Source organism: Humulus lupulus, chromosome 2 (genome assembly GCF_963169125.1).
Source record: "Humulus lupulus chromosome 2, drHumLupu1.1, whole genome shotgun sequence".
In the NCBI taxonomy this organism is placed as follows: domain Eukaryota; kingdom Viridiplantae; phylum Streptophyta; class Magnoliopsida; order Rosales; family Cannabaceae; genus Humulus; species Humulus lupulus.
The window spans coordinates 228,626,433-228,632,253 of record NC_084794.1 but is presented as its reverse complement, the minus strand read 5'-3'; the positions used below and the strand labels follow the sequence as shown (position 1 = coordinate 228,632,253).

Here is a 5,821-nt window from a genome sequence, read left to right as displayed (position 1 = left end):
AAATGATTTAATCTTATAAAGCAAATCAATTAAATAAGGAAATAGTCTATGTTAAAAAATAAGTAGGTATAATAAATAAGTAAATAAAATTTGAATATGTGTTGAAATTTCGTTTTTAGTAATTACCAAATTAATTAAACCATTTGAATTAATTAAAGTGCAGAATGTTAATTAACTGTTTACACAGATTCCAGTTCTGTCGGGACAGAATCCGAACTTGTCACGACAGAAACTGAATACAATAAAAAGACAGTGCAAAACAATAAAGAACACAATGAATTTTTACAAGGTTCAGAAACCCTTTCGGATAATCTACTCCTTGGGGCCACGCCCAGAGAATAAAACAAATTAATAAAGAATCACAAGTACAAAATATTGACTTAAACAAAACAAGACTCTCTCTTGAGATTTGCCGCAACTTTGTTGTATTTTTCTTCACTAATCTGATCTTGATTGAAACGCTCAACCACTTGAACTCCCTTCAATGGCTAGCGAGTGCTTGCATCCTCCCAACGCAAGGCTTGTAAAAATCTTCTCCCGAAGACTATAAACGTTGTGTTCAAATTACAATGTGTATTCACTCATGAACATGGTATAAACTCACCACTAAAAACTAAACACACATATTTCTACAAGATCACGTGAATACTTATGATCTTGAATACAAAGAGAAACTCTCACAAATATTACAATTATGCTAAGAAATTATGCATCTAAGAGTTCACTTTTCTCACTGCCTTTAGAGCCCTATTTATAGAGTCATTTTTCGTGCTCATAAAGGCTGAGAAATAATTCTTCTAATAAAGGCAAGAATAGTTGAAGATATTCTTGATTGATGAAGAGTTGCATTTTTTAGAAGATGCTGATCCGACAGATACGATTTTGGTGGGGACAGCTCAGACCTGTGTCGGATAAAAAACAAGCTCAAAAAGGAAATAGCAATTAATGACATTAAGGAATCAGTTTCCTGTTTTTAATTCTTGAGCTGCACGAAAATATATAATCAAATAAACCAGAAACAACTTTGGGTAAGTACCGAATATTTGCAATATAAATCTCCCCTTTATAAACAAATTGGGACAATATAAGCTAAATAAGGAAGCTCATAATTATCCAAAATTCACAAAATGGGAAAGTGGATTTCCGAAAATTATAATAAAGGGAAATAACCAATTAATCTTTTAAGAAAAAGATATTTCTAAAAAAATGCCAATTATAGGATTTACATGTGTTATTTATGTTAATAAATATTATAATATGGGTATATTAAAATATCAATTTCAAATTAGTAATTATTTATATTATAAAGTGTGTAAGTGTAAATCTTTCTATAAAAAAAAAAGAGACTATTTTGCCAAAGAACCCATAAAACAAAAATAAAAATAGTTTTTTTCTCTCAACTCCTTCTTCCCCGTTTCTTCCCCGTCTCTCTTACCCGTCTCTCTTACCCGTCTTCCCTTATTCTCTCTCTCACTCCTGATCATCTTTGAGTCTGAATGGGAATTGAATTGCCGAGCCATGTCCACATCTTAATTCCTTGCAATGTGTTTGAATAGCTCCAATATCAATGAACAACCCCTAAAAGCAAAAACAGTGTAAGACCAACAAATTGCAGATTTTTAGAGAAAACCCACCACTGTTTCTCCGTTTGGTTATTGAATAAGGTGAGTAAGAAAGGAATCTAATAAATAAACAATAGATGCATATTTGTTGGAAATTATTGTTTGAGTTTAAAAAAAAAAAGTCAAAATCGGATGTGTAGGTATGGGTTTTAAATGTTTTGATTGAGGTATGAGTTTTAGTGCCAAAAAATTATTGCAATGCTATATTTATCACGTCTTATAAAAAAGTATAACGACAATAGTGGTATTTCAAAAAATGTGCCAAATTTGACACATGCTAAAAATTGTGTCAAATTTGACACAAATATAACATGAGTCAAATTTAGCACATCAATGAATGTTACTTTTTTATTTATCATATTGTCACAAATTATTATAATTTAGTAGTTGACAATTAATAACCAACCATGTATCATTTTTTATTTTTTTTAATGGAACTTTTTTTAGAGTACATAATTTGGAAAATAAAAAATTCATTTTGGTATGTTCCCAATAAATATTAAATGAATTTGTTATCCCTAAAAAATACGATGATGACGTGGCGAATGAGAATGTGACACGTGACATCACAAATCAGGGGAAAACGACAAAGTATTGAGAAACGACCGACGGACAAAAAAGATAGGTCCAGGACCTAAGAAAGTTGACCAAGCCTAAACCCCCTAGGGGTGGTCGGCCTAACAGTCGACCTAAGCAGGCCCAAGGGCCTAGGAGTAGTTGGTTTGGCACCCTACCCCCTACCCGAGGGTGGTCGGCCCCAGCATGCACAAGGCCCCTAGGGGTGGTCGGTCTGACCCCAACCCCTAGGGTAGTCGGCCCCAATCTGCCCAAGGACCCCTAGGGGTGGTCGACTAGACCTCAACCCCTAGGGTAGTTGGCCTAAGCAGGCCCAAGAGCCACCTAGGTGGTCGACCCACCCTATCTTTCATGGGGTGGTCGACCTAAACCCCCAAGTACACTTCACTGAGAAATAATCACTCTCATTCAAACTGAGACCAGTAGGCCTAGCACCCCGATGATCAACAGGTCCAGCACCCAGAAGGTCACAGGTCCACCATCCAAGCTTTGGTCGTCGGGCCTAACACCTAAGTCTCATATACCAACAAATACTTAACATCTTCCTAGAGCTTTCTATCGTGCATTATCAACCACGATCCAGAGAAGAAAACGGGAAGACCCATGATCTCATAATCATGGGAAGGTGGATACGTATCTCCACTACCTGATAATCGTGTGCCAAACCACGATCCCAGTATTACTGGTCATGTAACAACCCCTGGGTACTATAAATAAAGGACCCAGGGCTACATAAAGAGGGATCTTTTCTCTTTTCTGGAATTTTGGGAGAAAAATCTGAGTGACGAGCGAACTCATCAGTTCATGCTTGTAATTGTCGAGTAATTCAATACTACAGACGAAGTAGATTAGGCTATTACTGTTCATTAGAATGAACAGGGTTGAACCACTATAAAATTCCTGCGTGTTTATTTAAGATAATCGTACTCTGTCATTTGTTTAATTTATTTCGTTCAAAAGGTGTTGATTAGTGCTTAAAAGTATCATTTTATTAGTCTTAAAGTTTAAAGTTAATTAAGTTTTAATTAATATTTTCATGGATTTGTTGTCATATTTTTATATTTGAAAATATTAATTTTAATTTAATTTGTGTTTAATTTTCAGGAAATAAAATGTATTTTGACACAAAGAAAAAGAAAGAAGAAAGAAAGAATTAAAATTGAAGAATTCATAAAAAAATGGCATTTTTGAAGATGAAATGGCCCAAATAAGCCCAGGCCGAGCCTAGGCCCAAAGCCTTCAGCTGCCAGCACCTGACGGAGCTGAGCCGAGCCGTGCAGCCAGCCGAGCCGGAGCCGCCTGAAGCCTTATGACATGTGCCTGCCACACCTGCCACGCCTCCCTGTCGAGCCAACCAAGAGACGCCACCTGTCCCACTCGCCTGGCAGTTGTCTCCCACGCGCCTGCCATGTCGCCTGTCGAGCCAACCAGCTGCTGCCACGTCGCCCAGCTGTCCCCCACGGCCCAACACCACTTGCCCCACTTCCATCAGTTTTTGTAGCCACTTTCTCACTATTTTGTACATGATTTTACACATTTTGGGTCCTATTTCCACTACAAATAGAAAGCCAAATGTAGGAAAAAAGGATAAAATTGTGGAATTAAGTGTGGAGAGTATAGTTAGAGAGAAAAACATTTTTTCCTTATTTTTCTTTCATATCTTTTATATTTCTTTGAGTGAAAACAATGCCTATTTTTGGCTAAATTCTCTTGTGGAAAGGCTAGAGTGGAGTTCATGTTTTACATTATATTTTTAATATATTGATTCTTTATTTTGTTCTTCATTTCTATATCTTTGTTACAATTAAATTTATTTTGTTCTAATTTTTATTCTAAATTTATTAGTTTCTTTTACATAAGTCTAGTCTTGCTCTTCTTATGTAATTTAGGCTCTTGATTTAATTTAGGATATTTGTTATATTATATGCTTTTTACTGCATTCTGCCATCAATATTTTGTCGCTCTAAAGTATATAACATGATAGGTTTTTAAAATTAGAAGTTAGTATAATTTAATTAAGAATATATTTTAAGGTGAGCTTTATTATATATATTTTCCAACTATAATTAATGGTGTAGAATTATATTTGAGTAGAATGAATAAATTTTATTAAAATATATATATGTTTGCATGAATGAAACTTATGCCTTTCATATTTTCTTTCTGATTCTAATTCCTCATTTTTTTTTATTTAGTGTTTAAAAAAATATATTCTTTTTCAAAGTTTATTATTTCTAATTTAATAATCTTTTTTTTTACTTGTATTTTACCTCTCTGTGGATACGACATAACCCGATTACTACTGAGACCGCTTAGGAGTTTATTGGGCGATATCATAAATAACTAAAATAAAAAAATAACAAAAAAAAAGTATTGAGAACATTTGTGTAATTTTGGAAATCAGTAAAAACCAAACTTGTTTTGTCTTAGAAAAATTGGTTCTTAAATAAGGTATGTGTTAGCGTTACCCTCCAACCTTTTCTAAGAACCTCAGGGAGTTCTAGAAAAGCTCTTGGGCCTAAAGTGGTACCTTGGCAGCCTTCCTAATTGGCTTGGGAATATTTTTGGTGTATACTTATTACACTATTACACACTTGCGCTTATAATACTTACAAAAAAATTAATAATAACAAAAATTTATGCCATGAAATAGAGACGCACTAGGGAGATTCGTGAGACAACAAGTAGAAGCTTTAGAAAACTCTCCTAGTTCGTCGTTTTCTTCCATTCGTTTAGATTCACCCGATTCACCGAGACTTCCTGAACCACCCACGATGGCTCATCAAGATGAAGTCCAACCAAGAACGCTACATGATTATTTACATCCTACGCGTATAGCCACTCCTTCATGCATAATGTATCCCAACAATATGTCAAATTTTGATTTAAAACTCAGCATGATTAACCTATTACCAACCTTCCATGGGTTGGAAAATGAGAGTCCGTACGTGCATATACGGGAATTCGAAGAGGTGGTGGCTACATTCAACAATCGAGCTGATGTCACCAACATTGTGAGATTGAAAAATTTTCCTTTCTCTCTCAAAGACAAAGCAAAAAGCTGGTTGTATTCCTTAAGGCCTAGATTTATCGGAACATGGGACGAAATGACAAAAACATCTGTTGCCAAATATTTTCTGCCCCATAAGACTAGCAGCCTTGAGAGGAAAATCTCTACCTTCACTCAGAAAGACCATGAAACATTCCATCAGGTCTGGGAGAGGTTTAGAGATTTGATAAATCAATGCCCATATAATGGATACGAAAGCTGCGTCTGATAAGCTATTCCTATGACGGTCTCACAACCGGACAAAGACAATTCATACAAATGATGTGCAATGGCGAATTCCTTCAAAAAGATCCTGATGAAGCGTTTGAGTACCTCGACGATCTCGCTGAAAAGTCCTACACATGAAATGGACCGAGTCCTATGGACAAGCCACGATCAACTGGAATCTACCAATTGAGGGAAGATGACAACCTCAAAAGCCAAATTGAATCATTGAGACAACAATTTGATGCTTTCAAATCTCAAGAAAGTAGAGGAATCCACACAACTATAAAGGTAGAGACACGAGATCCATGCTTCATCTGTGGAGGGGCGGAACATCAACCGTAAGAGT

At 35.6% G+C, this 5,821-nt stretch overlaps 1 non-coding gene across 1 annotated transcript; it reads right to left on the bottom strand.

Moving 5' to 3' along the window:
• Positions 1-5,353: 5,353 nt before the first annotated feature.
• LOC133820205 (small nucleolar RNA R71) lies at positions 5,354-5,459 on the bottom strand. Its single transcript, XR_009886631.1, has one exon. It is a non-coding gene; the product is annotated as a small nucleolar RNA R71 (small nucleolar RNA).
• Positions 5,460-5,821: the final 362 nt, after the last annotated feature.